Source organism: Tenrec ecaudatus, chromosome 17, assembly GCF_050624435.1.
Source record: "Tenrec ecaudatus isolate mTenEca1 chromosome 17, mTenEca1.hap1, whole genome shotgun sequence".
Classification (NCBI taxonomy): domain Eukaryota; kingdom Metazoa; phylum Chordata; class Mammalia; order Afrosoricida; family Tenrecidae; genus Tenrec; species Tenrec ecaudatus.
In genome coordinates this window covers 46313945-46324122 of record NC_134546.1, presented here as the reverse complement: position 1 = coordinate 46324122, position 10178 = coordinate 46313945, and the positions used below count along the sequence as shown (strand labels likewise).

General features: G+C 37.9%; 1 pseudogene; it reads right to left on the bottom strand.

The window, feature by feature from the left end:
- Positions 1–747: 747 nt before the first annotated feature.
- Positions 748–1355, bottom strand: LOC142430282 (tumor necrosis factor alpha-induced protein 8-like protein 3 pseudogene; annotated as a pseudogene).
- Positions 1356–10178: the final 8823 nt, after the last annotated feature.

Sequence of the window (10178 nt, the reverse complement as noted above, 5' to 3'; positions counted from 1 at the left end):
TTGATAACTTAGAAAAGTCTTTACTTGGCTATAGCTGGACTGGTAGAATCTAAAAGCATCTACCTGATTGCCGTCCTGAGTGGACATTTCAGTCCATCTTTAAAGACCCAAAACTCATTTATCCTTTTTCTAGGACATAAGTACGTGAGCATGGACAGAAGCAGAAAGCAAAATTAATGTTATTATTCTTTAGACTGGATGGGCTTTACAGGGTACAGTATTGATTACAACATCCTGGCTATTAAAATACAAATAGTAACATACTGGTTACAACATCAAAAGGAGCAATTTTCTTATTTAGAATGTTCTGATCATGAGAATATGAGAGTACATTCTAAAGTTATAGTTTGCTGGGATTTTCACTAGTGAGACTTTCCAAGATGAAACGGACAAGGTGTCAGGTCATTCATCAGTCAATAAGATGGCATTACAGTGTCTGGTGCTAGTCTGTCTCAAAAATACAGGTAATTCAGATCTCTAGCCACCCTGATCTATGGGAATTGACTTCATAATAAGCAAATAAGCCTTTCCAGTTAGAATAGATGAAATGTCAATTGAACTTACAAACAAAAGTGATGTTAAATATAGACCTTATCAGGAAGCTCAAGGGATACACAAGTGTGGCTCAGTTCAGCATCTGAGGGATGAATAGGACAGAACAAGGGCATCTTCCACAAGGGTTGCTGCCTGTGTTTTGACTCTCACATGGATGAGTGGCCTCGTCAAGTCCAGCAGGAGGGGTGGCATTCAAAGAATGTTCTTGTCTATTAATTTATTTATCCCCCTCACAAATCCTCTTGAAGCAGGGCCTACAGTCCCTGTCCAGTTGATAGAGGGTGGGGAAAAACGTCACAGTGGCCAAGTAGTTGAAGATATGCTTGATGCAAACATGGGTCCCGGGCCTAAGATGTCACTGCACCAGTGAGTGTCTTCACCAGGTTCTTGCACAAGTGTACGAGGTAGGAGAGCACGTTCTTTTCAAAGGTATAGTCCACCTCACAGAAGTTGGCCGTGGATCATGGTGGTTTGCTTCAGCTTCTTCCTGCACTTTTCCAGGATAACCACCTCCCTGCAGACGGAATTGGTTGTTTCCAAAAAGGAATCCGATTGTGATTGCCACCTTTATTAAGTATTTCATGATCTTGTGGGTGTCTTTCTTATTACAGGTGTGCTCTTTGGTAACTTTGTAGAACTTATCAAAGATCTAACTTCTGATATCATCAATCAGCATGTTGGCCACATACTTGCTAGCTAATTTACTCGGAATATTATTTGGGGGCTTGAAGAATAAGTGAAAACATAGGGACTGCAGCGGTTACAGGTGCACGACTCTGTTCACCAGAATTTGAATCCATGCAGCTGACTTCTGGTCAGGCTCCCTGGTACAGTGGTGCAGGCTGTGTAAATAGATCTTTTGTAGATTTGTCCACTGTGATGTGTGTGTTGATTTCTTGGATGCTGTTTTCATGTGCCTTGAATGGATCCATGACTCATGAATCCAGTTAAAATGAAATCTTTGACAATTTAACTTGTATTTCTTTCCATTTATACTTGTTGCTTTTTGCTCCATTGTGTGGATTTTGTTTTCTTTATGTTGGAGTGTTACCCATTTTACAGGCTATAATCTGATCTTCATCAGTGAGAACTTCTAATTCACTTTGCTCTCAGCTAGCGATATTGTATCATTCTCACACCAGAGTTTCTTAATGAGCATTAATCTGATCCTGATGTTGCATTTTCTACATATAATCCAGTTTCTTATATAATATGCTCAGCATGTAGATTAAATAAGTACAGTGATGGTACAACCTTGACACATACCTTTCCCGATGTCAAAATGTACACTATCCCTGAGGTAGTTTATTGTGCCAACCTGACCAATAAATACAAGTGGGTTTAATTGAAGGGTCGAGAGATAAATGGCTCAGTGAGTCTCACCTGTCTAGTTCTCTGATAGTTGGACCAGGGTGCAGCTTCCTTGCCCAGCTCCCTGCTTCAGCTGACAAGGCTCACTTCCTGCAAGACATCCCTGAGGAGAAACCACATGGACCTACTCCGATGCAGCCCTGGGTGCTGGATCAGCCATGTGGAGACCCCTGTCAGTGCTGAGATTTTTACATGTTCATTGATTCGGCTTTCCTCCTGCAGTTGGCATCATAGTTTGTTTTTTGTGAGATGGAGGAGGACTTTATGGATTGGTGTCAAAAACATGGGTTAATGTTGGACTTCGGGGCTTGGGCAGCACTGGGTTGGGATGTTTTCTTGATGTGCACTTACCCTTTATATAAAGCTGTCCCTTGTACATAAGAGTTTCTGTGGTTTTGTTTCTCTAGTGTACCCAGACTAACGCAATCCCTATGTGCTGTTAAAACAACTGCCTATTAATTTAATTTATGTACAGTTCTCATATGAGCCAATTAAGTGTTCTGAAATTCTCCCTCTTCAACAATATTTTTCATAATTTATTAGAATCTCCCACATTTCCTATTTTTTATAGTCAAAGAAGCACAAATAAATCTCTTTCTTGTATTTTATACTTTCTGATATCAGTAATGATAACTCTCTTTCCATATTCTCTTCTGAATCTGGCTTCAGTTTCTAACAGTGTTTTGTTACTATACAGCTACAACTATTGTTATTGCCTCAAAAATTATCTTCAGCTAAATTTTTTTCAAATGTTATATTGATGATATTATTGGATACTTTCTGTATTCTGTTTTGTCACCTTTCTCTATAATGGAAAATATGTAATCCCTAACCATTCCATATTCTTAAAATAACCACTAATATAATCGGTAGTACTGTAGGTTCTATAGGTTCTATTTGCTATTTTGAAAATGAAATGAATGGGAATACAGAAGAAATAAAGCCAATTTGGGTGACTCTGTAAATAAAAAGGTATCTCTGAGTTGTTTAAACAGATCATACTTTCGACTTCTATTTGAAAATGTGAATGTTTAAGTTCATTGAGAAACACCGAAGAAGCAAAGCTTGGTGATAGATTACTGAAAAATAACGTCCTGAGAATCTGCGGGAGCACAGCTCTGCACCCACACACATGAACCCACCATGAATCAGGGTTGACATCATGAACACGGGTTATTGGTTTAGTAAACAAATATAAAATTTAAAATATAAAGCTAGGTAAAGGGCTTTAGTTGGAATTTAAGCAGTTTATGTATGGGGATTTTATTGTCTTGGCAGTAAACCCAACTAGGCTAGAATATGTAGAGATTTTTTATTTGGCTTTTTTTATTTAACAGTGTTACTTATTGTTGCATGTAGCAGACATATTTACATTTTCTCTTAACTTTTTGCTTTCATTGATCTTCTTAACATCTCATTGATTTCTATTTTTATTTTATTCCTTATTTGTTCTTATTCTGGTTTAATTCAAGTGTACTTGAGGACTATTTTACTAACTAGCAATGGTTTTTCTAAGTTTCATCATATATATTTTTTAGTCATCATACTTAACCTGCAAATGATATTTTGCTACATTGCATATATAAAGGAGTCTTACAAGAGTATGTTTCCAATTGTTAAAATAAATAAATAAATTAATTTTAAAAAAAAGTATGTTTCCACCTTTTATTTCACTTTACATGATTGTTTGTATCTTCTACATATGTTATGTATGCCACAGAATATTGCAAATATCTTTGTATTTAAACAATTCTTTTCATTTATCCATATCTTTATCATTTTCAGTAATCTTTATTTCCTCATATAGATACAGTTATTCTAGTATCATTTAACATGTCTGGGTGTAACTTATTGTATATGAATATCCCTAAGGAAATAAATCTTTCTAAGGAAAGAAATCTTTAGGAATCATAAAGACTAGTTTTTATTAGTGGTTAAATTATATCAGATATCATATACATGTAGAGATATTTTAGAACCAGATTCATATAGACAGATTGAACAACTGATTTGGTGAGTGGGAAATGTCGGTTTCTAATATTCCTTTTAAAAATAGTCAATGTAATCAGAATATCACAAAGAAGTGAAAATTTGGAAGGTATTCTGATGATCATAAAATAGTTTATCTGGAAAACTCAGAATCCCTAAAGATCTTACATGTAGAAAGTCAGTCAGCGTGAATGACTTTCCTATAGGGAACAACCAGTTAAGAAATATAATTGTATCAATAGAAACAATAGCATCAAAGATGCTACATCAACATTATAATAAACATTTAATATATATGGAGATGGGGGAAATGTTAAGAAGTATCAGAGGTAATCAAAATAAAAATATAAAATATCTAAATGAATATTTAGTACTTAGAAGACTTTAAATATGTGGTATGGTATTTTAAATGGATACACTTCCCCAAAAATGTCTATGGATTTTATTAATTCAATATAAAAATTTAAGTGAATTAAGTATGTGATTCAATAAAATGACTCTAAAGTTTATTTTCAATGATAGTACAAAATATGTTTTCAATGCTAAGTAGACTGGTCCTATCAAATATTAACAGATATTATGAAATTATAATACCGTTAAAGGAAAATCATGCCCACATTTAAATGTAGGTTATAATTTTTTATATGGTGAATGAAAACAAATTTGGTGAGGAAATAAGGATTGGGAAAATGATGATCGATATTATATAAGATACACTAAAATAAATTCAAAACATTTGGGAAATTTGCATAAAACAAAACCATAAAGTTACTAAAGAAAATTCCACTAGATAACTGAAGGATTCTGAGTTTGATAATTTTCAACCATGACAAAATATAGAGATCATGTGAAATATAGTTATTTTGAATTATTTAATATATGTGACTAAAATATTTAAAACTAAATATGATTAAATTTCATGTAAGAATTTTTTAAAAATCCAACAATGTAAAATTCTGGAAAAGAGACAGTAGCTTAATATCCCCTTAATAAAGTTAGACTGATCACTTGTGCTTTCAATTTATAAAATAAAAACCACAATTGTTCAATGCCAAGCAAGATGAAGGCTTATGCAGACACGTTGCACAAATTCTGTACAACAAAGACTTGTGAGAATATACAGAGAACTTTGTTAAAAGCTTGGAAGTCTTGGTCTCTGAAGAAAAGAGAGATAAACCTGAACCCAGAGGAGAAACAGGTCTATAAATTATCAGCTGGGGGGCCATGACTTGAAACAAATATGTGTAGTGTAAGGCACTCCCTGACAGCTAACAAGGATAACGTTGGGATTTCCCCTTGCTTCTCATATAATCCTTGTAAACAGAGGTGTGGCTAGCTCCCATTTTTGCCCATCCGGGGATGGGTTACACATGACTCAGGAAATACACTCTGAGAGGAGCAGAGTAGTCAAGGGTGAACTGTTGCAGGGCACAGCAATGAAAGATAGACAAATACAGTTCCTGAGATGCACACGTGGTGGCAGATGAGGGAGGAGCTGATTATTACTTGAAGAGGACATGACAAAGGAATATCATTGCTGGCTTTACATGGATCTTGGTTGAAAGCAGAGACTACCAGAAGGGTCATTACTTGTGTTTTATCGACTGTGCTAAGGCACTGTGGCCACAGCAAATCACGGACAGCTTGGAAAAGGATGGGAAGCCCAAACTTTACCTTGACCTAATGTACATGGATCAAGAGACAGTCGTGCAAACAGAGCTAAGGTATATTGTATGAGTTAAAAACGGCGATTTGCATCAGGTTTGCACTGTCTCCATACTTATTCCATTGGGATGCTAAGCAAATAATTATAGAAGCTTGATTACATGAAGAGGAATGCAGCGTCAGGATTGGAGGAAAGATTGTTCACAACCTGAGATATTCAGATGACTCAACTTTGCCTGCGAACATTGAGGCAGACCTGGGGCGCTTGCTTACTAGCTAATCAAGAGCAAAGACTGCAACCAGTTTGGATTACTAATCAATGCAAAGAACCAAAATCATCACAAAAGGACCAATCATGGCAATTGGAGAAAAGATCGAAGTTGTCAAGAATTTTTTCTTGCTTGAATCCACAACAAATGCTCATGGAAACTACAGTCAAAGGATCAGATGATGTCAAATGCAGCACGGACGGCACTGAGTGAATCTCCTGCACAGGAGGACCTCTATAAAGTGTTGAAATGCAAGGAGGTTATTTTGAGGACTTAGGTGCCCCTGGCCCAAGTCATGGTATTTTCAATCACCTCATATGCATGTGATAGTTGGGCAATGAATAAAGAAGGCCAAAGAAGAATCTGTGCATTTGAATTTTATGGTGCTGGCAAAGAATAGAGAAGGTGCTGTGGGCTGCCTAAGAACAAACAAAACTGTCTTGGAAGAAGTACGACCAGAATGCTCCTTGGAGGCAAGGTTGGTGAGACTTCGCCTCATCTACTTCGGACATGTTTTCAGGAGAAGGACATAGTGCTTGGTAAAGCAGCGGAGTAGCAAAAAAAGCGATACACCTATTACAAAAAAGATTGACATGATGGCTGCACAGATTGGCTCAAACATAAGTATGATTTTGAACGTGGTGCAGGACAGTTCGGTGTTTTGTTCTGTCATACTTATTGTGGCTATGAGTCAGAACCAAGTTGGTGACACCTAACAATAACATCCTTTTGCTGACCCACACAGCTGAAGCTGAGTACCTGTGTGTAGATAAGTAACATGCCCTTTGGGCACATATTGGCAGCTCTAAAAAGCTTTGTCACATTACCCGAGCAGGGCAGAGGCCAATGCCAAAAGTCCTGTGGGAATAGCAGAGAAGAAACTGTCCTGAGGAAACAACTGCATCCTGAGTATTTCTCAATTGGATTGTAATCTGCTAAATTTCCCCCAATAAATTGCATACGAGTAAACAACATCTGTGACTTCTATTTAGCCATTGTAATTAATTATAGAACTCGATTGAAAGGTATAGAGTACTATGGAAGAGATGATTGGTGTTAGAATTGGTAAGAAAATTTGGAGGGATAGGATTGGCCTAACCTCAGTCTCATTGAAATGTGACATGGGAAGTGTATGCTGATGATTGTGATTATTTTCTGTCCCCTTGTGAAGTTAGAGAAGATCAGATAACATCCACAAGTTCTTTAATTTATTTTCTCCCATACTGTCTTCATTTTAATTATATTGTTCATGAAACTTATAAGTCTCCTATACTTGGGTTTTCACCTGTAGGAGCCTCATAGTTTTTCGAAGAAAAAAAAGTTCCATGTTCCAAAGGATTTAACAAATGGAAATGTATCCACCGAGAATTCAGGTAATAAAGAATTTATACTTTACTATAAAGCTTTTTGTGCCATAAAATAGGAATAGAATGCAGGTACGCACATTCCCAACCTAGTTCTGGGCCCATTAAAATACAGTGCCTCAGCAGTTCCACAGCTTGGAGTTGCTATTTTTGTGTCCATATTTCAGACCCATGGTGTGAGATTGAAGCGGTAACTGTGTTTTCCTCTTTGGGTGTCAAAGGTGCGTGCTAATTTCCAGTGTACTCCATGTGGGAACACCATGAGGGCTTGCGGGTCACAGGCATGGCAGTGGCATAGCAGATTTGAGATGCCAGACTGAAAAGTGAGTAGCATGGTTTCTATGACTCAGTCTGCTTCCATGGTTTTCCATCTAATTATTTAATCTTTTTTTTTCTTAGCTACCTATTCTCACCTTTGACAGTCATCTTGTCCTGCTATATTACTGTGTGCTAGTGGATCCCACATCTCAGCCTTTAACCATCTTGTCTTCTCCCCCTGTGTTAGCTTCCTGGTTGTTCTCCCTGGAAATCAATGTAAATTACATATGATACAGTATCAGATACATCTGTAGCTCAGGACCAAACCTCTCTGCCAAGACTCAGTAGTGTATTCATGTTTACCTTTCAATGTTCAATTTGTTCTAAATTAATTTATAATTTTACACTAGTACATAGCTAATCATGTCCTGATTTGTCCAAACACTGAAACGCAGTAGTTGAGTTGTTGCCCCATTGTTTCCCTTTCTTTCACTCCACCTATCTATTTGCTTATTAAATATTATACATCGCAGTTCTTAAGTGTTTCTTAAATCAGACTTCTCCTCCATATTTGCCTTGGGACTGGTTCTCAGCCTCTCTATCATGGACTATTGACACCCCACTTGGATCTCCTTAGTTTATTCTTCCTTTCTCCAAGCCCTCCTCCATCAATACCAAGAATTGTTTCTAAATGCAAATCAGACCCTACTACTTGACTTTGTGGAATCATTCAGTGTTTCCCCACTGCCTCCACTGCAGTCAAAGTTGTGTACCCACAAGCATTTTATGACCAAGCGTGGTGTCAGTTTCTCCAGCAACATTGCCACTCACATGGTGCCCTTGGGAGGCAGCACAATGTGCTGTTCGCAGCTCTCTGCTGTGCAGAGTCCTCATAAATATCCCTCATCACCCGTCCTTACGTCCAGTCAGGAATATGTCCATCTAACTGCACCCAACAGGCTAGGGGTGCTTGCTGTCCAGGCTGTCAATGTACCCTCCTCAAACCTCATTTATCCAAGACTATACATCATTATTTGTCAGTTTATTGGTCACTTTTTGTGATAAACTAAGCTTCTTTAAGAAAAAGAATATATTGCCCAGGGTTCATCACAATGTCTGGCATATATTAATTGATCAATAGAGCAGTGATCCATAAATTAATATATAAATGCATATTGATATGCTAGACAAATAATCCAGTATATTTCCTCTTTTTCTGTACTAGGAATAATTGTCTGAGAGTGTATCAGTTATTTTTCCACGAGATTCATAAACTTACATTGTTTTGCAGCTATTATTGTAGCAGTAGTATTGGTTGAGCGCCAATGCTAACAAGAACAGCTTTTCTCACGTTATTTGTACATTTATGCATATTTTACAAATATTTTTATTCTTGTGTCTTACATGCTCAGGTGGAGAAAAAGTGATTGGTATGAACAGTGTTTGTTTGTTTGTTTGTTTTGTATTGCTTGCATTTTTCTCTTGGTGGCGGTTTGCAGTAGTTGTATGGTATTGCTGATGCCCAAAAGAAGCTTGAGTGAAGGAGGGTGGCTAAATCCTTCAGCTCTCTAAGTCTAGGGCATGCTCACTTCCCACCATCGAAAACACAAACGCATAAAGAAAAACAAACACACAAAAATGCTGTTATTGAGTCGATTTTGATTCATAGAAATGCTATAGGACAGAGCAGAACTGCCCCTTTGGGATTCCAGGACAGTAAATCCTCCTCGGAGTAGAAAGCCGCCTCGCTTTCCCAGCTATACCTGCCATCAGGCAACAAAATCAAAGCAACACTGCCACTGCGTCATGCCCACTTAGGGTCCCTCCCTAAAGCTGCAAATCATTATAGGAGTAGATAGAATCATTAGAGGGTGGTAGGTTTGAACCCCTGACCTCCTGTTATCAGATAATGCCACCAAGAAACAGATTAGCCCCGCCCCTCCACAGAGGCACCACCCCAGTCAACCTAATATTGAGATTTGCCCTAATGTCACGAGAGCAGCCACAGTCCCAAGACCCCTCAGAAACTACGTGGCAAAGTCTTGAAAGTCCTACGGGGACTCCTGGGGGGAGGGCGGCGGGGTGGCCACTCCATCTCACACCCTCCCCCGTTCCCTTTTATTCCTTAAAATGCCTGTCTTCTCCTTGGTCCTACTCCAAGGACTGTGAATCTCTAGGATACACCTAACCCAGACAAGCCCGGACTCTGAACAGTGAATCTTTGATTATATTTTAAAAGAAATTTTCCCTCCCACAGGGGAAAAATCACTTGCAATCTTTCCATTTAAATGTAAAAGCAAAATCTGAACTTTAGGTGTTAGATTTGCTTCTAGATGCTCCTGGAGTTTGTCGCTGACTTTAAGCAAGTCAGACCTTACATTTTATAGAGGGATGTATTTCCTCCGTCTGGGGCTCACCCAATAACAAATTCTTCCCAGGATGGGTGGGGAGGAAAACACATTTTTATTTAATAAGCAGGTGATGTTATAATAAAAGCAAAACTATTGCTTCAGACAAGGTATATAATAATTTAGTCATATTGGCCTCAACTGAAAATGAAATAAGCTAATTTTGATTCAAAAGCTGCAGACTTTGCCTAGTTGTGAAATGAGGGTTTCTTGAGGTTGTCGTCATGGCAACTAGCACCGAGGGCGCTAAGCTTGGTGTGCCCACAGTCTCCATCACTGTCAGATCATAGATCCCCTCT